Source organism: Penaeus monodon, chromosome 26, assembly GCF_015228065.2.
Source record: "Penaeus monodon isolate SGIC_2016 chromosome 26, NSTDA_Pmon_1, whole genome shotgun sequence".
Lineage (NCBI taxonomy): Eukaryota > Metazoa > Arthropoda > Malacostraca > Decapoda > Penaeidae > Penaeus > Penaeus monodon.
The window spans coordinates 6,477,052-6,497,051 of record NC_051411.1 but is presented as its reverse complement, the minus strand read 5'-3'; the positions used below and the strand labels follow the sequence as shown (position 1 = coordinate 6,497,051).

The window sequence follows — 20,000 nt, the reverse complement described above, 5'->3', positions numbered from 1 at the left end:
CTCCTTCCCTTATTTTTCCGTCCCTCTCATCCTCTTCGATACTTGTTTCCCTGGACTCTCTCTCTCTCTCTCTCTCTCTCTCTCTCTCTCCTCTCTCTCTCTCTCTCTCTCTCTCTCTCTCTCTCTCTCTCTCTCTCTCTCTCTCTCTCTCTCTCTCTCTCTCTCCTCACATTGGCTGGGGATCGAAGTGTTCCCTGGGGTGACGTCATGACGGGTTTGTTTGAGTGCCCCCTTGTGGGAGGCAGTGTTGTCTTGTTTGGGTTGTAGCGGGGAAGAGGGGGGGGGGTGGGAGGGTTATGTGTGAGGGGAGGGGTGAGGGGGTGTGAGTTGGGGGAAAGGAGAGAGGGAGTAGGGTTATGTTTGAGGAGGGTGTGCGAGTGTGAGAGTTGGGGGAGGAAGGGAGAGGGGAGGAGAGGAGAGAAGAGGAGAGAAGAGAGAAATGGAAGGGAGGAGAGGAGAGGAGAGAAAGGGAGGAGAGGAGAGGAGAGGAGAGAAAGGGAAGGGAGGAGAGGAGAGGAGAGAAGAGAAGAGAAGAGAAGAGAAGAGAAGAGAAGAGAAGAGAAGAGAAGAGAAGAGAGAAAGAGAGGGGGAGGAGAGGAGGGGAAAGAGAAAGGGAGGGGAGGAGATGAGAGGAGAGGAGATGAGAGGAGAGGAGAGGAGAGAGAAAAATAGGGTGGGAGGTGATGGGAAGGAAGGGGTGCAAGGAGGGGGGGGGGGAGGGTTATGAGTGAGGAAGGTGTGTGGATAAATATGTGAATGGGAGGGAGAGGTGGGTATTTGCGGGTATAGGAGTAAGGGGAGGATGAAATGAATGTGTGAGTGAATGGGAGAGCGCGAAGCAAAGGGTGTATGTGAGTGCATGCTGAATGAGGGAAAGGAGAGAAGAAAGGAAGTTAGTTGTGAGGAGAGTGAGCGAGTGAGTGAGGGAGTGAGTGAGTGAGTGAGTGAGTGAGTGAGTGAGTGAGTGAGAGTGAATGCGCGTGTGAGGGTGTAGGAGTAAGTCGATTAGTGAACATGTGAATGAATAACGACTGACTGGCTGACAGGCTTCGTGACTGGCTAACAATCTTACAGACTGACAGACTGGCTGATAGGCTCACTGACTGACTGACTAACATACTGGCTGATAAGCTCGATAACAAACCGATTGACTGACTGACAGACTGACAGATTGCCTGACTGACTGACTTGAGAGATTGAGTGAAGCGAGTTCCGCTCCTCCCCGCGCTTTCAAAAAATAGGACAAGGGTCTCGGGTCTTTGTCTTTCCTTTGACGCCAGCGAGGAGAGTCTGACGTTAATTTCCTTCTTCGTCGCCCTTGGGCTCTGCCCCCCCCCCTTTACCCCCTCCTCCCTCTCACTTCGCTGTCTTCGCTTCCCTTCTCTTCTTATTCTCCTGCAACTATTCTCTTTCTCCGTCTTTTCCCATTTCCTTCCTCCTCTCCCCTTACCCTCTTCCGCCCTTTTTTTTTTGCATTTTTCTTCCCTCTTTCCCCCTTTCCCCTTCCTCGTCCCCGTTTTCCCTCTTTCATTTCTCCCTTTCTCCTTCTCTCTTTTCCTTTTTATTCCTCATTTCCTTTTTATTTCTCATTTCCTTTTTTCATTCTTTCATTTCCCCCTTTCAGCCCTTCCATTCCCACTTTTATCTTCCACCATTTCCCGTTTTTCTTTCCATATTTTCTCTTTTCCTTCCATCCTCCCCCCCCCCATTTCTCTTCCTCCCTTCTCCTTTTACTCTCCATCTACAACGAATGGGCGGCGTCCCCGCCCTCGTAAGGGAGATGATGTCATTCGTAATTTTACTCTATATGGGTGTGAATTTTTCAGAAGCTGTGGAACCGGGTTATGATGCTGTGTGTGGGCTTATAGAAAGGAGATAGGGTAGCGGGAGAGGAGAAGGGAAGGGAGTGGAGGGAGAGGAAAGGGGATATGTGAGGGGGGCAATGTGAAGGGAGGGGAAGAGAAGGGAGGAAGGGAGGGGGAGGAGAGGGGAAGGTAGGAGGGGAGTAGGAAGGGGAAGGGGAGGGGAGAGATGGGAGAGGGGAGGGATGAGGGAGGAATGATGAGAGGAATGACGAGAGAAATTGGAAGTAGGAGAGGAGATGAGAGGGGCATAGATTAGAGAGATAAGGGAAGGAGAAATGCGGAGAAAGGAGAAGGGAAGTATAGGGCTATAGGCGGAGAAAGAGAAGGGGAGAAGAGAAAAATGTGTTCGTGAGCATTGTGATTGTGAGCTTCTGCTTGTTGGGTACGACTGCCTTAACACTCACGACCTTGAGAGGAGGAGAGCGATATCGTTGCATAATATGATCGTTGTGTCACGGAATGGTCAGGCGAGTGGAATGGCCGTGGGTGTGAAGATGATGAGGCTGCGTGGATCTCGGGGGTTACCGAGATGTCTCGTCTCTCTCTCTCTCTCTCTCTGTCTTCATCATCCTCCCTCTTCTCCTCTCTCTACTTCTTCTCTCTCTTCTCTCCTCGTCATCTCTCTTCTCGGTCTCTCTATCGTCCTTCCTCTCTCTCATCTCTCTGTCCTCCGAGCACAATCTTTCTCTCTCTCTCTCTCTCTCTCTTCTCTCTCTCTCGTCTTTCCTCTTCTCTTGTCCTTTCTCTCCCAGGATTCTTTCTCTTTCTCTTTCTCTTTCTCTTTCTTCTCTTTTCCCTTTTCTCGTTTCCTCTTTCTCTCTCTCTCCTCTCTCTCTCTCTCTTCTCTCTCTCTCTCTCTTTCTCTTTTGTGTCTCTGGCCTCTCCTTTCCTCCTCGACAAAACAGGTCACCCTCCCGCCCCTCATCTCTCCCTCCCTTCCTCTCTCTCTTTCCCCCCTCCTCCCTCCCTCTCTTTTCCCCCTCCTCCCTCCCTCTCTTTCCCCCTCCTCCCTCCCTCTCCCCCTTCTCTCCGTCTCCCCTTCCTCCCTCGTGTCTCCCTCCCTCTCTCGCTCCCTTCCTCCTCATCTCCCTCCATGCCCTGCGTCCTTCTTCTCCTCTTCTCCTGGATTGCCATGAGGGTAAGGGATAAAGAGAGGATGAGAGGAGGCAAGAGGGAAGCAGTCAGAATAGAGGAGGAGGAGGAAGAGGGAGAGGAGAGAAAAATTGAGGGGGGAGGAAGGATTGAGACGGAGGGTAGGCGATAGAGAAAGGAAAGGAAAGAAAAAAGAAAAGGAAAGAAAAGAAAAGAAAAGAAAAGAAAAGAAAAGAAAAAAAAAATAACGGAAGGGAAAGGAACAAAGAAAGGAAAGGAAAGGCGAAAGAAGGGAAAAGGGATGATGACAGTGAGAAGGGGAGGGAGGGGAGTAAGAGGTGGTGTTAGTGATGGATGAAAGCGGGAGGAGGGGGGAGGAATGGAAGGGATAGGAAAGGGGAGGGAAGAGGAGGGAAGGGAAGGGAAGGAAAAGGACAAGAATGAGGAAGAAAAGGGAGGGGAAGGGAAGCAACGGAAAGGTAAGGGGGAGGGGGGAGGGGAGGGGGAGGTAGGAGGGAGGGAGAGGAGCAGGGGGAGGGGTAGGGGAGGGGAGGGGCAGGGGAAGGTAGGAGGGAGGGAGGGGAGGGGGGAGGTAGGAGGGAGGGAGGGGAGGAGGGCGCAAGTGGAAGGACTCTCGTCCGGGCGGACATAATCACCGGTGCCTTGTCGTCCTTGGTGCTCTAATGACGTCCTCGAAAGGAGCTCGCCCTCCTCCGCTTCTGTGCCCTGGAGGGGTAGCTCACTTCCCCCCTCCTCCCACCCCCTCTCCTCCCTTGCTCCTCTTTTTTCCCTTCTCCTTCTCTTATCTTTCTAACCATTCTTCCATTCCCCCTTTCCTCCATCTTTCTTTTACTCTCCCTCTCCCATCCTCTATTCCCCAATTGCTATCCTCTTCCCTCTTCCATCTTCCTTTTACTCTCCCTCTCTAATTCCTCCTTGTTTCCTCCCTCCCTCCCTCCCTCCTCTCTGCCTCTCTCTCTTTACCTATGTTCTCTTCCTCTCTCTCTTCCTCTCTCTCTTCCTCTCTCTCTTCCTCGCTGCCTTCCTCCTCCTCCTCCTGGTTTCCCTTTGTTGTTCTTCTGCAGCTGTTTATTTTTATGAAGCACTTGTTTCTGTTCTCTCTCTCTCTCTCTCTCTCTCTCTCTCTCTCTCTCTCTCTCTCCCTCTCTCCTCTTGTCTCTCATCTCTCTCTCTCTCGTCATAGTCTCGCTCTCATCTCCTCTATCTCTCTCGCTCTCTCTCTCTCCTCACGCACTCACTCACTCACTCACTCCTCACTCTTTCACTCTGCCGCCCGACTGGTTCCTCGGGTCCCTTCTCTCACTCTCTCTCCTCCCTCGTCCATCTCCCTCTCCCCCCTCCTCCTTACCTCATCTTTTCCCAAAAAGAAGGGGGAGAGAGAGAGAGAGAGAAAAGGGGAGGAGAGGGGAGGGAAAAGAGAGAAGGGGGGGGGAGAAAGGGGGGGGGGGGGGTTCTGGTTTTCGGACATTTGCAGGGGGGGGGAGGGGAGGGGGGGAAAGGGGCTTTCCCTTTCTGGAAGGATTCCTTTATTTTTTCTCAAGTTTTTGGGGTTTTGTTTGAGTGGGTTTTATTTTTTTGTTCTGGTGGACCGAAGGGAGTTTTCTAGCGGGATGGTGAAGATGGTGGTAATGATGGTGATGGGGGGCGATGTGGTGGTGTGGTGTGGGGTGGTAGTGAGTGTTGGTGGGTGAGTGATAGGAGGGGGGAAAGATGGGGTATGGGGGACGAGGGGGTGGGGGTTTGGGGGGAAAATGTTGTAAAATGGTGAGGGGTGACGGTTTTTTGGGGTAAAGGCAGTGAAGGTGATGATGAGGGAGAGGGGCAGTGCTAGAGTGAGGGATTATTTTTACTTATTTATTTATTAATGGTTTGTTGGTCTGTTTGTATATCTGTGATGTATATTGTGAAGTTAATTTTTGGTTAGAAATATATATTTTATTTTCTCAATTTATCCTTTTCCACTTTCTCAGGTTTAAACTCGTGAGAAAGAGAGAAATTAGAATAGAGTAGAAAATAAAATGAACGAGCGAGAAAGGGCGAAGGGGGAGGGAGATAGGTGTCGAAGGGAGCGCCATAGGGTTGAGTTGATCGCGTAATTATCTATCAATTGACACCGCATTCGTCGTCAATAATTGCACGACGCGGGCGCTTTCTCCCTCCCTCCCCTCCCTCCCCCTCCTTCTCACGTCGTGGTTGCCACTGTTCTTTCTCTCTCTCCCTCCTCTCTCTCCCCTTCCTTCCATTCTACCTTCCCTCCTTCCCTCCGTCTCTCCTTTCTCTCTCTCTCTCTCCTCTCTCTCTCTCTCCCTCTCTCTCTCTCTCTCTCTCTCTCCCCTCTCTCTCTCCTCTTCTCTCTCTCCTCTCCCTCCCTCCATCTCTCTCCTCTCCCTCTCTCTCTCTCTCTCCTCTCTCTCTCTCTCTCTCTCTCTCTCTCTCTCTCTCCCCTCTCTCCTCCTCCCTCCCTCTCCTCCCTCCCTCCTCCCTCCCCCCTCCTCCCTCCCTCCCTCCCTCCCTCCCTCCCTCCGCTTTCAGGGTCCCAAACGTCTTGAGCAAAACGCCCGGCCTCGATGCAACTCATTCGGTGTAATCGGAGCCGGAGAGTGGCAGTGGCGGAGAGGAGGAGGCAAGTAGACAGTCAACATGCGAATGGAACAAATTAGCTTTAATGTCGGGGGGATAGAGCGAGGGGGAGGGGGATGGGGGAGGGGAGGAGAGTAAGTTAGGGGGGGTGAGGGGAGGAGGCAAGAGAGTAAGGAGGGGGTGGAGAGAGAATGGGTAGGTGAGGGGGAGAGGGAGGGGGTGAGGGGAGGAGAGGGCGGGGGTGAGGGGAGGAGAGGGCGGGGGTGAGGGGAGGAGAGGGCGGGGGTGAGGGGAGGAGAGGGCGGAGAAGGGTGAGGGAAGGAAAGGAGAGATGTATGTGAGGGGGAAGGGTTAGAATAAGTAGGCACCCTAACCCCCCCTTTTTCTTCCCTCCCTCTCACCTCCCCCCTCTGCCGCTCTCCCTCATTCGCATCTATCCTCTCCCCTCGGCTCGCCGGCGAAGGGGTCCTCCGACAGGCCTTCCTCGCTTGGGGGTCGCGTCGGCCGCAAGAGAGCGACAGCCTCCCTTCCCCGAAGAGTCGCTCAGGCGGCGCGAGTGAATCACCCCGTCGGCTTTCGCTTCGGGAACTGCGTCGCTGGGGGCGGGGGCGGGTCGCGCCTGTTTCGGCTTCGATTCTTCGATTCTTCGATTCTTCGATTCTTCGATTCTTCTCCTTCTCCTTCTCCTTCTCCTTCCTTCTCCTTCTCCTTCTCCTTCTCCTTCTCCTTCTCCTTCTCCTTCTCCTTCTCCTTCTTCTTCTTCTTCTTCTTCTTCTTCTTCTTCTTCTTCTTCTTCTTCTACCCCTGCTCTTGCTCCTTATACACCTCCTGCTCCTGCAACTCCTAATTTTACTCGTATCTACTACTTCCTCCTTCTTCCCCCCCCCCCTCCTTCCTCTTCCTCCACCTCCATCCCCACCTCCACCTCCTGCTTCACCACCACCTCCACCACCTCCTCCACTACCTTCTCCACCACCTCCTCCTCCTCCTCCTCCTCCTCCTCCTCCTCCTCCTCCTCCTCCTCCTCCTCCTCCTCCTCCTCCTCCTCCTCCTCCTCCTCCTCCTCCTCCTCCTCCTCCTCACCCCCTCTCATCCTTCGAGTCTTCTATATTTGTTTTTGTTTGTTTGTTTTTTCCTCAATTTGCTTGGCTTGTGATGAATTAGCCGCGAGTCCCCGCGATTAAGAACTCGGTTTTGTTGGGGGTTCGGGTGGGGATGTGGGAGGGTGGAAGGGGTTGGGGGTTGGGGTATCGTTGGGGAAGGGGGGTGGGAGTGGGGGTGGGTTGCTGTTCACGAGGGTGTATGGGTGTGGGATGACAAAACATCACGTGGTTGCGACGTCATGTTTGCGGGTGTTGAGAGGTAGTTGTTGCTCGGGAGATAATGCTCAGCGGGATTGGTAGTACACTTAACGTATGCACGCACGCACGCACGGATGGACGGACGGACGAACGAACGAACGAACGCAAGAATGAACGAACAAACGAACGGACGAACGGAAGAACGAACGAACGAACGCAAGAACAAACGAACGAACGAAATAACAAATGAACGAACGGACATAAGAACAAACGAACGAATGAAGGAAACGCACGCAAGAACGAACGAACGCAAGAACGAACGACACACAAGTAATGCGGTGTGTCGTAGCAACTTGTTTACCGTCAACTTTATTTATATATTGGGTGGTGGTGGAAGAGGGGGGAGGAAGAGGAACGGATAGAGGGAAGAGGGAGAGAGGAAGAGAGAGACAGAGGGAAGGAGAGAGGGAAGAGGGAGAGAGGAAGAGAGAGACAGAGGAAAGGAGAGAGGGAGATGGGACGGACAGATAGAGAATAAGGGAGAAGGGAAGGGAAAGTATAGGAGAGATATAGGAAGAGAAGGAGAGGCACTGCATGAGTTGCATGGACGTTGTGACTGACAGACTGGCTATGACTGACCGTCTGACTGACTGACTTGACTGACTTGACTGACTTGACTGACTGACGAAGGGCAAGAGTTCGTAAAAAAAGGGAAACGAGGGAAGACGGAGCATATGAAAGAAAGGACGACAATCGAGCGAGAAAAAGCCTCAAATGAAGAAGAAAGGGAAGACGGAGAATCGGGGGGAAAGTGGAAATCGCGCGCGCGAGAGAGAGGCCCTTATGATGAAACGAGCGTCTGGAGAGGGCGCACCCGAAGGAGGGAGAAGAGAAGGGCACTGCTGGCCAAGCTCGAGCCTTATCTCCTCCCCCCCTACTCCCCCCTCCTCCCCGTCGGCCGCTCGTCGCTAATTAGCACTCGTTATCATAATGCAGCCATTTGCCACGACAACTTGGGCTAATGACTTGCAAATGCTGAAGGAGATGAATCCATGAGCTAATGAGACGGGGGTGGGAGGAGGGAGGGGGGCGTGAGGGGAAGGAAGGGTAGGGGGAAGGGGAAGGGGGAAGTAGGGTAAGAGGGGAGAGCTAGAGATACAGGTAGAGATAGAAGTAGAGAAAGAGATAAAGGTGGAGATAGAAATAAGAGATTGAAATAGAGATAGAGATAGCGATAGAGAGAGATGGAGAGAGAAGAAAACGAAGAGAGAGACAGACACAGATACGGAGAGGAGAGAGAGAAGAGCGAGATCAAGTGTACTCACGGTTGAGCGAGTGAATGCCAGCTAAACCGTGCAGATGTACACTCGGAGAAGTCACTAGTTAATGGCCTGTCATGAAGCGGATCGCCCATGCTTAATGAGACGGGGGGGGGAGGAGGGAGGGGAGGACGAGGGGAAGGAAGGAAGGGGAGAAGGGGAAGGGGGAGAGTGGGAGAGAGGGAGAGAAGAGAAAGGAAAGAGAGGAAGAAGAGGGGAGAGGAGACCAGAGAGGAGAGGAGAAGGAAAGAAAAGAAGAGCTCGGAAGAAGAGGGAGGGCGGTAACCGAGGGATGAGGAGAGAGGAAGAGGGAAGAGGGGAAGAAGAGGGAAGGGGAAGAGAAGGAGGAGAAGAGAAGGAAAGAGAGGGAAGAAGAGGGGAGAGGGGAGACCAGAGAGGAGAAGAGAAGGAAAGAAAAGAAAAGAGGGAAGAAGAGGGGAAGGGGAGGGGAGACCAGAGAGAAAAGAAAAAAGAAAAGAAAAGAGAGGGAAGAAGAGAAGAGGGGAGGGGAGGGGAAGGGAGGGGTAGGGGTAGAGGTAGGGGTAGGGGTAAGGGTAAGGGTAGGGGTAAGGAGGGGTCGGGACGGGAGGGGAAGGGAAAAAAGAGGAGAGGGGAACGGAGGGGAAGATATGAGATGAAGTAAAATGAGAAGAGAGAAGGGGTGAGATGAGATACGATGAAGTGAGACAAGACGAAATGGAAGAAAAAAAAAGAGAAAGGGATGAGGTGAAGTGAAATGAGACGTGAGGAGTCGACGTGAAGGGAAATGAAGGGAAGGGGGAAGGGAGGGCGGGCAATGCCATGCGCGCAATGCCATGGTGGAGGGGGGGGGGGTCTCACAAGGGGAGCATGGGGACGCCGCCACCATTTCGTCCGACGTCAACTTGCATCGGGAAGTAGGGAACGGCGGTCGTCGGCCAGACCTCGCCTGCTCGGCGCCGGCCCTCTGGGCTTTCGGTGCCGTTCCTTCGTGTTTCCTTCGTTCTTTTTCCTTCGTTCGTTTTCCTTCGTTTGTTTTCTTTTTCCTTCGTTTATTTTCCTTCTTTCGTTTTCCTCCGTTCGTTTTCCTTCGTTCGTTTTCCTTCATTCGTTTTCGTTCGTTCGTTTTCCTTCGTTCGTTCGTTTTCCTGCCCTCGTCTTTGCGTGGCAGCAGGGAAGAAGAGGGATAGACGAATGAAATGGGGAAGGGGAACAGGGGTTGGGAGGAGAGGGAATAGCAAGAAATCGAAGAATAGTGATTAAAAAAGGTAAGAGAAAAGGGCAGAATAAAAGAGGGGAATAAAGAGAAAAAGATAAAAGAGGAACGGGTCAGTAGGAATATTTAGGAATCCATATTTTCTCGCATCGTGACTTTTTTTTCCCGCCGGCCCCTATGGAAGAGAAAATATTTTTTTTATATACTAATCTTCACGTAAAAAAAAAGAAAAAATCAGTTTCCCTTCATATTCTGCAAAATGGTTTCGAACAAGCATCGGAGCATTAGATTATTTCCATTAAGCTAGATTGCCGTTTAATCGTATTCGTCAGCGGATGAAAGGGGTTGCTAATTTCTTTATTTTTTTAAAATCTGTTTCTCTCTCTCATTCTTTTTTCTGTTCCTCTTTTTTTTTCTTCCTCTTCCTCTCTCCTTTTCATTTTCACTTCCTCTTTCTTTTCTCCTCCTCTTCCCTTTTCGTTTTCTCTTCCTTTCCCCCCCCTTTTTTTTTTCTCTCTTTCTCTATTTCTCTTCCTCTTTTTCTTTCCTCTTCCCTCCTCTTCCCTCCTCTTCCCCCCTTCCCCTTCGAAGTCACTCCATGTGTCTTCGGGAGACGGCATAGTAGATTCGAGAGGAGGGAAGGGCCATTCTGCCAGAGGGTTGAGTCGAAGAAAATCACTTTCGGCCTATATTTCCCCCGTCGAGTCTGACCGGAGTTGGTCTGCGTCGCTACCCCGGCCGTGGCGATGTATTCGTGGTGGTTTTCGGTCCTCCTCCTTCTCTCCCTCTTTTGTCTGTCTGTCTGTCTGTCAGTCTGTGTCTTTCTGTTTCTGTCTCTCTGTTTCTGAATGCCTCTGTCTGTTTTCTTTCTGTTTCTGTCTGTCTTTCTGTTTCTGTCTCTCTCTCTCTCTCTCTCGTTCTCTTCCTCTCCCTCCCTCCCTTCCTCTCTCTCCCTTTCCTACCTTCCCTCTCTTCTTTCTGCCTCCTCTCCCTTTTCCCTCCTTTCCCCTCTCTTCTCCTTCCTTTTCCTCCTCAACATTCCCCCCCCCCCCTTTCCCCTCTCCCTTCTCCCTCCTTCCCTCCTCCTTCCTTTTTCCTTCTCCCTCCTTCCTCTTTCTTCTCCCTCCTTCCTCTTTCTTCCCCCCCCCCCTTTTCTATCGCCATCTTCATCTCCGTTTCCATCCCGTCGCCTCCACTTCCCACGCTGAAATCTTGAAAAAAGATGCGCACTTTCCTGCATTGAGAGGCGCAAGCTAAAGGCGGCCACTTGGTGCGACTGTAGGCAGGAAATTGTGAGCTTTCGTGCAAACACACACACACGTCTCTGCGCGCGTGCACACACACATACACGCATACGCACACTGACGTCCCACACATACATGTGCACACGCACGCGGACGCGAACACGCACACGCACAACCACACAAACACGAACACGCACAACCACACGAACACGCACACGCACATGCACATATACATGCACATATACATGCACACTTGCATGCACACATACATGCACGCATACACGCACGCATACACGCACGCATACACGCACGCACACACACACGCACACACACACACACACACACACACACACACACACACACACACACACACACACACGAACGCGCTCATATACATGCAAACGCACACACAAATATATGTACACACGCGCGCGCGCGCACACACACACACACACACACACACACACACGCACGGACGCACGCACGCACGCACACGCACGAAATAAAAAAAAAAATGGTGATGATAATTGCGAAATACGTTTTTTAAACAAAACTTTAAAAAACAAAATTTTAACAACAAAAAGTTTTGACTTCGCGGCGTAATGAGCGTTCCTGTGACGCAACACGACACAGAGAGAATCCGGAACGCCGAGCTGTCCGATTTTTCGCGCGGACGAGTCGACTTATTACAAAACACACACATGCACACATACATGCACACATACATGCACACATACATGCACACAACAGCACACACAACATGCACATACACAAGCACATATACATGCAAACCACCACAAATAATTACACACACGCCACATACATGCACATATACACGCACATATACATGCACCATACAGCACATATACATGCACATAACATGCACAAACATGACATATACAGCAATATACAGGACATCATGCAATATACATGCAATATACATGACATTATTCAATAACTTACAATACATGAATATACATGCAACAAACAACAAAAGCAATATTACTTCGCCTATACATGCACATATACATGCAACATACGACACAAACACACATACACGACAGCTGCCACCAGCAACGACACATTACAACACACACACCAACACACACACACACACACACACACACACACACACACACACACACACACACACACACACACACACACACACACACACACACACACACACACACAAAAGAAAAAGTCACAAAGAGCTGTTTCATTATGCAGATGTTCTGACTGATGCCGTTGCTGAAGGTTTGTGAATGATTTGTTTTGTTTGTTTTTCATTATCGAGATCGTCATTGTTATTGTTGTTGTTGTTGTTGTTGTTGTTTTCAGTATCATTGGTTTTGTGTTTATCGTTTTTATTATTATAATATTTTTTTTTATTTTTTTATTTTTTGTATGTATCGATCATTATTGGCATTGATATGATTCTGTTGTTCATTTTGTTGGCGAAATTCTCACGCGGAAGTCTTGCGAGATGAGAAAAAGTAATGTAAAAGACAAATAAATAAGTAATAACAGTACTAAAAATAACAGTAAAGAAAAGGAAGACAGTTGTATGAAATATAATGCATCCTTGACATACTCGGCGTGGCCCGTGCAAGGACGACTATAGGGTTGACGCCGAGAGTTGCTCCTGAGTGACGGCACGGGGGGGGAGGGGGGGGGAGAGAGTGGGAAGGGTAGGGGAGAGGGGGAGGAGAAGGAGAGGGGAGGCAGGGGAAGGGAGTAGGAGATGGGGAAGGGGAGGGGGAGGGGAGGGGGGAGGGAGAGAGATGGGAAGGGTAGAGGAGGGGAGGGGAGGAGGAGATGGGGGAGGGGGAAAGGGGGGAGGAGTAAGAGATGGGGAAGGGAAGGGATGGGGATGTAAGGGAACGGGAGAGAAGTGGGAGGAAGGAAAGGGAAAGGATGGGAAGACAGAGAGAGAGAGAGAGAGAGAGAGAGGAAAGAGAAGAGAGAGAAGGGGAGAGGGAGAGCAAGAGCGGAAGAAGGGAAAAGGTAAATGATAATGAAAAGAGAGAGGAATCGCAAGAGAGGAGAAGAAGCGAAGGAGGGAAGAGGGGGAGTGCCGCTATTCGGAATGTGGAAGGCCCAGCCCGAGAGGGGGGGGGTAGGGGTAGGAGGAGCTGAGGCGTTCCCAGAAGGATAGGAGACAAAGGAGAGAAAGTGAACGTGTCATCGCTTTTTATATTTGTGTATGCTCTCTCTCTCTCTCTCTCTCTCTCTCTCTCTCTCTCTCTCTCTCTCTCTCTCTCTCTCTCTCTCTCTCTCTCTGTGTGTGTGTGTGTGTGTGTGTGTGTGTGTGTGTGTGTGTGTGTGTGTGTGTGTGTGTGTGTGTGTGTGTGTGTGTGTGTGTGTGTGTGTGTTTCGTTCTGTTCTGTTCCGTGCGCTGTTCTGTCCTTGTGCGTGAGCGCGAATTAGCATATGAGGGTGCTCCCTGCGTGCCTGCATGTGCGCTTGCATTCTTAATATGCGTATGCTGCCTTTGATAGGTCAGCGTCGAAAATGTCCCCGCGTGCATGCGGCCAGGGTCGCGGCGGAGGGAGGGCCGTTTCCATACAGATGAGGGCGTTGTTGGGCCGGGGCGCTCATGTGGGCGTGCAGGGACAAGAGGGGGGGAGAGTGAGAATGAGAATGAGAGTGGGAGTGGGAGTGGGAGTGGGAGTGATGGTAGTTATTAGTAATAGTAATAGTAACTTAATTCCATTTGTTACGGTGGTTATTCTTATGTTTGGTGTGATTGGCTGTCTGTCTGCTTCTAAGTTACCCCCTGTGTGCAAGGAATGGCCGGGGCTACCATCCATCAGAGTGAGTGTATGGGTGTGTGTATGGGTATGAGTGAGTGAGTGAGTGAGTGTGTGTGTGTGTGTGTGTGTGTGTGTGTGTGTGTGTGTGTGTGTGTGTGTGTGTGTGTGTGTGTGTGTGTGTGTGTGTGTGTGTGTGTGTGTGTGTGTGTGTGTGTGTGTGTGTGTGTGTGTGTGTGCGCGTGCGTGCGTGCGTGAGTTAGTTGTCAAGGGCGTTAAGCGGGAGCGTTATGCATACACATGTGTGCGTGAGGCCTTTGTAAATTTAGTGTGTTGTCTTTATATTTAAAAATTCTTTGAAAGACTAATCCGTTTTTTGTCTAATATGAATGTAGGGTTTAAGATGTATTCGTCAAAAAATGCTTAATTATTTGTTTGTTTGATTTAGTATAACATTTTTTTTTTAGTATTTATATTTTTAGTGCTCTCTATTTTATGTATAACTAAAATCACTCATTTACGACGAGTAATAAAACGAAGATGACTTCCAAACGCTTTTTTGTGTTATCGTATTTTTCAATGCCAACGTTAGCTTACGTTATCTCTGAATAAGATAAGCGAGATATGGGTGGGTGTGAATGGCGATAAAGCGGTGTGTTTAGGTATGCGGCGCGTGGTGGAAAGGGCGGTCGAGAGCGCTTATCGCCGCGAGATTGGAGAGGGAAGGGATGGACAATGGGAGAGGGAGAGGGAGGGAGGGAGGGGATGTGGGAGAGGGAGGGGGAGAGGGGGATGGTGAGGGAGGGGGAGAGGGGGATGGAAGGGAGGGGGAGGGGAGTAATGGAGTGGGAATGGAATGGGAGTGGAAGTGGGAATGGGAGTAGGAGTGGAGGGAGAGAGGAAAAGGGAGATGGAGAGGGAGAGGGAGAGGGAGATGGAGAGGGAGAGGAGAGGGAGATGGAGAGGGAGAGGGGGAAAGAGTGGTAGCAGATTTTTATGTGGATTTTTATCTCAGTGGTTGGTTTCGTATTGTTATTTTGGATTTGTTTTTTCTCCAAGTATTCATTGTTTTGTTTATGTTTTCTGAGTGATACCTTCCCTCTCCTCAACTTCCCTCTTCCCTCCCTCCCGTATTTCTTCCTCTCCCTCCCATTCTTCCTTCTCCCTCCCTCCCTCCCTCCCTCCCCTCACTTTCTCCCCTCCCTCTTCCTTTCTCCCTCCCTTTCTACTTCCTCTCTCTTCCCTCCTCCTTCCCTCGCTCCTTGCCTTATTCCTTTGGTCCTTCCTTCCCTCTTTCACTTTTCTGCCTGCTCCTCCCTCCTTTGCTAATTTCGGATTTGACTCACTAACGATGATGGGAAATGTAGGCATCTTCGTGAGTGGTTTGCCGTAACCTTTATTTGTTCATTTATTACTTGCTGTGACCTTCCATGGATGGTTTGCCATAGCCGTTCTTTGTTCATGAATGGTTTTGCCATAACCGTTTTTGGTTCTTGAATGGCTTGCTATAAATCTTTCCTTGTTCGTATATTATTTTGCCATAACCTTCCTTGTTCCGTGAATGATTTGCCATAACCTTTTTTTCTCTTTCCTTTTCCAGGTAAGCATCTCGGACGGATGGCTTTCTCTTGAGTGAGTAGATCAGATAATATTATTAGGAAATATATATGCTGGTGATCCGTGGTGTTTACTGATAAAACGGTTGGTCAGATAGGTTATGATAGGCGTCGGTGATAAGTTGTAGGTGACTTGATGCTGGTAAACCAGGACCAAATCATGCTGACTTTGCTATCCCTCCCCCATCTCTCTCTCTCTCTCTCTCTTTCCTCTTCTCTCTCTCTTCTCTCTCTCTCTCTCTCTCTCTTCTCTCTCTCTCTCTTCCTCTTCTCTCTCTTTCTCTCTCTTCTCTCTCTCTTCCTCTCTCTCTCTCTCTCTTCTTCTCTCTCCTCTCTCTCTCTCTCTCTCTCTCTCTCTCTCTCTCTCCACACACCAACACAACACACACACACCACACACACACACACACACACACACACACACACACACACACACACAAAACCCCACACACACCACACACACACACACAACACACACACACACACACAAAAATCAAAAATATATATGTATATATAAATATATATTTATATATATATATATATATATATATATATATATATATATATATATATATATATCTGCCGTTGAATCTATCATTCTTTCTATCAACTATCTATCTGTTTCGCAACTCCCTTCTCATTCTCAACATAAGCTTCCACTCTCGTTCTCATTCTCTCACTTTCTCTCTCTTACTCTCTCACTCTCTCACTCTTTCACTCTCTCACTCTTTCACTCTCTCACTATCACTCTCGCTCCTCACTCTCTCATTATCTTACTCTCACTCTCACTCTCACTCCCACTTTTTCACTCTCTCACTCCCATTTTTTCGTCACTCACTCTCATTCCCACTCCCACAGCCACAACCCCAAGCAGCGCTTACTCACCACTGGAGTGGCACGGGTTGAGTAACTTCATTTTTTTCTATTCTTACGTCGACGTCATCTTGTCAGACCCGTTTTCGCTGGTCAAGGTCGGCCATTGATTCGGATGCAGAGTCGCTCTCCTGTTCTTTCCTCCTGTTGGGTGCTCTGGGCATGAAGGGCTGGCAATTGGGTGCGTTTTTGTCGTTTTGGTGTGCTAGACAGACCATGCGAGTATGGGCGTGGTTACGAGCATATATGGGACGCACGCACGCATACGGGTCACTCAGATATCATGTACGCACGCACACTCACGCGCACTCACGACGCTCACCCACACGATGCCATGCTCACTTCAATGCAACGAAGCACACGCTTATGCTTACACTCTAGTCTTGCTCTTACTTTGCCCTATGGTTATTTCCGTAACTGCACTTGTGGTTTTACATGCATTTGCACTTTGCATGCACACGAGCACTTGGACACGTCAGGTCACAGGCACATACCAATATCTGTCTGTCTGTATGAGTTGTATGTCTCTCTCTCTATATAGTTTATTTCACGTCCATCGTCTTGTTAAAGTGTATTTGTTAAAATTTGTCTTTTCCACATTACGTTGAGGTGACAGATGTCTGAAGGAGAAATTCTCGTTGATAATAATTTCTGCTCGTTTTTTTTTTTAATAATAAATGCAGGAGTTAATCAGAAGAGAAAAAGAAATGAAAATAGGACGTGGAATCACGAGAATGAAAAGAGGGTAAATTTAGGTAAGAGATGGAGGGGGAGAGGTGGGCGGGGGGGGGAGGGTTAGAGTTGCCGGTTAGGGATTATTGGAAGGTCGGGGCTAATCCTTTTAAATGTTCCGTCCGTTATTTATACAAAGCTGCTTGTGAATTTTATATATGCATTGTGTAATCTATTAGTCCTGTTACTCACGTGGCGCCAAAGTTATTGTCAGTTTTAAATGAAGAGGAGATAGTCTCTCTGACCATTTTCTAGTAGTCGATTTCTCCTCCTATTTGTTGCTTGTCATGTCTCTCCTCCTCCTCCTCCTCCTCCTCCTCCTCCTCCTCCTCCTCCTCCTCCTCCTCCTCCTCCTCCTCCTCCTCCTCCTCCTCCTCCTCCTCCTCCTCCTTCCCATTCCCCTACCCTTTCTTTTTCTTCCACTACCTTCTCCTTTGCTTTGTCTTCTCTCTCTGCTTTCTCTTCTTTCACATTCATCTTCCGTTTATCTCTATTCCCCATTCCCTCCTTCCACCCCTCCCATCCCCTCCCTTCCCCTCCCTTCCCTTCACCCCTCCCCTCCGCGAATGATAATTCCCGTTTTCTTAGATTGGAACCGTTTTCTTTGGGGTCCCGTTTTCTGTTGAGAAACTACAAGGCTAGACTAGATGTCTGTGGTTATACTTTGGTATTTTCTTGTGGTGTGTCTACGTGTTTGCTTGCGTCTCTGCCCCTGCGGTCATGTGTGTTTTTGTCTCTTGAATATGTTTGTTTATTTGCTGGATGTTGTTTATGTGACTGAGGCTTGGATGAGAAATATATTTTTAAGACAGGCAGGCAGGCAGGCAGCAGGCAGGCAGGCAGGCAGGCAGGCAGGCAGGCAGGCAGGCAGGCAGGCAGGCAGGCAGGCAGGCAGGCAGGCAGGCAGGCAGGCAGGCAGGCAAGGCAGGCAGGCAGGCACCTACCTACTTTCCTTCCTTCCTTCCTTCCTTTGTACATACACACATACATGGATGCTTACATGCATACATAGATACATACATAAATACATACATAAATACATACATAAATACATACATAAATACATACATAATACATACATATACATACATATACATACATATACATACATATACATACATATACATACATACATACATACATACATATACATACATACATACATACATACATACATACATACATACATACATACATATACATATAGAAACCCAGAGAAACAGAAAATCAGAGAAGGGGAAACTCCTTGGCTGTGTGACTCATTAAAGCACGTCTGCACGTTTGGGTTTGCTAGCCTGCGTGGCGCCATGTTCCTCGCGGCTGGCACTCGTTCGCCCCTTTATATCTCTCTTTCACTCTCGGTCTCTTTCTCTCTCTCTCTTATTCTCTCTCTCTGTCTCTTATTCTCTCTCTCTGTCTCTCTCTCTCTCTCTCTCTCTCTCTCTCTCTCTCTCTCTCTCTCTCTCTCTCTCTCTCTCTCTCTCTCTCTCTCTCTCTCTCTCTCTCTCTCCTCTTCTCTCTCTCTCTTTCTCTTTCTATCCCTCCCCTTCCCCTTCCCCTTCCCCTTCCCCTTCCCCTTCCCCTTCCCCTTCCCCTTCCCCTCTCTCTCACTGTCCTTTTTGCCGTCCTTTCAATTCTTTCTTCCTCTACATACTTTTGTCTAGTTTCACCCACCCAATCCACCCTCTTTCTTGAAGCTTCCATTGTCTCGTTATTGTCCCTCCGCCCTTTTCCTTCATTCGTTCGAGTCCCTTTATTTTCTCTTTGTCTTCTTCCTCTCTTTTTTTTTATCCTCATTTTTCTTCCTTATCTCTGCTCCCTTTGTGTCCCTTCCTCACTCCTTTCCTTTCTTTCTTTCTTTCTTTCTTTCTTTCTTTCTTTCTTTCTTTCTTTCTTCCTTCTTCTCCTCTCTTCCATCCCTCATTTAGTTTCTTCCTTGCTTCCATCCTTTCTTCGTTCCTTCGTTCCTTCCTTCGTTCCTTCCTTCGTTCTTTCCTTCGCTTTGCATTCTTTCTCGACGCTGTGTTATCATCAAAGAGGGGGTGGGGGGCAGGGTGTTTGGGGCGGTGGGGGGGGGTGCACGTTCCTCCGGGGTGGTGGTGCATTGCAGAAGCCCGTGATTCATAATTGTCTTTATGATTATCATTATCATGTTTATTGACGTTATCAGGTTCATTATTTTGTTTATTGCCGTTATCATGATCGGTATCATCATTAGCGCCGTCTTGTTAGATTTATTATCGTTATGACTAATATTATTTCCGTCGTTATTATCATCAACGTTATCGTCTGTGTCGTTATCCTCATAATTATTTTTATTATCGGTGTGTATTTTATTATTGTAGTTGTTATTGCAATGGAGTTTTTTTTAGGGGGGGGGGGGGAGCTGATGAATTGAACATCGAAAATTGAAGACGAATTCGTGTGTTTGTTTGTTTTTGTTTTTGTTTGTGTGTGTGACAGAGAGTGAGTGGTTGTGTATGTGTTAGTGTGCACTTTCTTTCATTATTTTTGTGTGTATGTCATATCTGACCCCCCCACCCCCAGCTCTACATATTTCCAGCCAAGGTGGGCGATGAGTCATCCCCCCCCCTTGCTTGCGAATGTGGGCGGCGGGAGAGGGGGCGTGGATGGGACGGGGTGGGAGGGGGTAGGGAGGTAGGGGGTATGGGGATAACCTTGGGGGTGTATTTAAGAGATCGAAGGTTGGGGTAGGTAGGTAGGTGGGGGGTGGGGGTTGATCCTTCCTTCCCCGTTGTGTCTGTTGATCCCCGCTGCCCCTCCTCTTTCCTCACGCGGTGGGGGGGAGGGGGGGAAGGTAAATACAGTTCATTGAGACAAACATAAGAAACGTCGTGAATTGAATGAGAACGAGGAACTATACCAAGAATGTGGATGTGGCTGACGCACTGTGAATAAATCTTGAACTGAGATGGAAACACGTAAATTCTGACCTTAAATTTGACCTCGAAACGCGTAGACGTGGTAAGGGTGGGGAGGTGGGAGGAGGTGAATCGTGGTGGGGGGTGGGGTTGGGAGGGGTGGGGAATAGGCTGGGTAAGGGGTGGGGGATCGTATGGATTATCCTAGGGTGATTGGCGATGGTGATGGTGACGGTGGTTAGATGGTGATAGTGATAGGGAAGATTATGGTGATCTTAAAAACCGTGATGCTGATGGTTGGTGATACTGATGCTGATGGCTATGGCGATGATGATGATGGTAATGGTGGTGGTGGTGGTGGTGATGGAGATGATGATGGTTATGATGATGGAGAAGGCAATGATGATGCTAGTAATGATGGTGATGACAGTGTTGGTGAGTAAGTACATGGCACTTATGGTATGGCAATATCTACAGGTAACTAAGTATACCGATGATATATCAGGATAAAGTAAGAAAAAATAAAA

General features: G+C 49.1%; 1 long non-coding RNA gene across 1 annotated transcript in view; it reads left to right on the top strand.

Annotated features, from left to right (window-relative positions):
* LOC119589872 overlaps positions 1–20,000 on the top strand; it is an 88,353-nt gene that overhangs the window by 62,123 nt on the left and 6,230 nt on the right. The gene's annotated exons all lie outside the window — the stretch shown is intronic.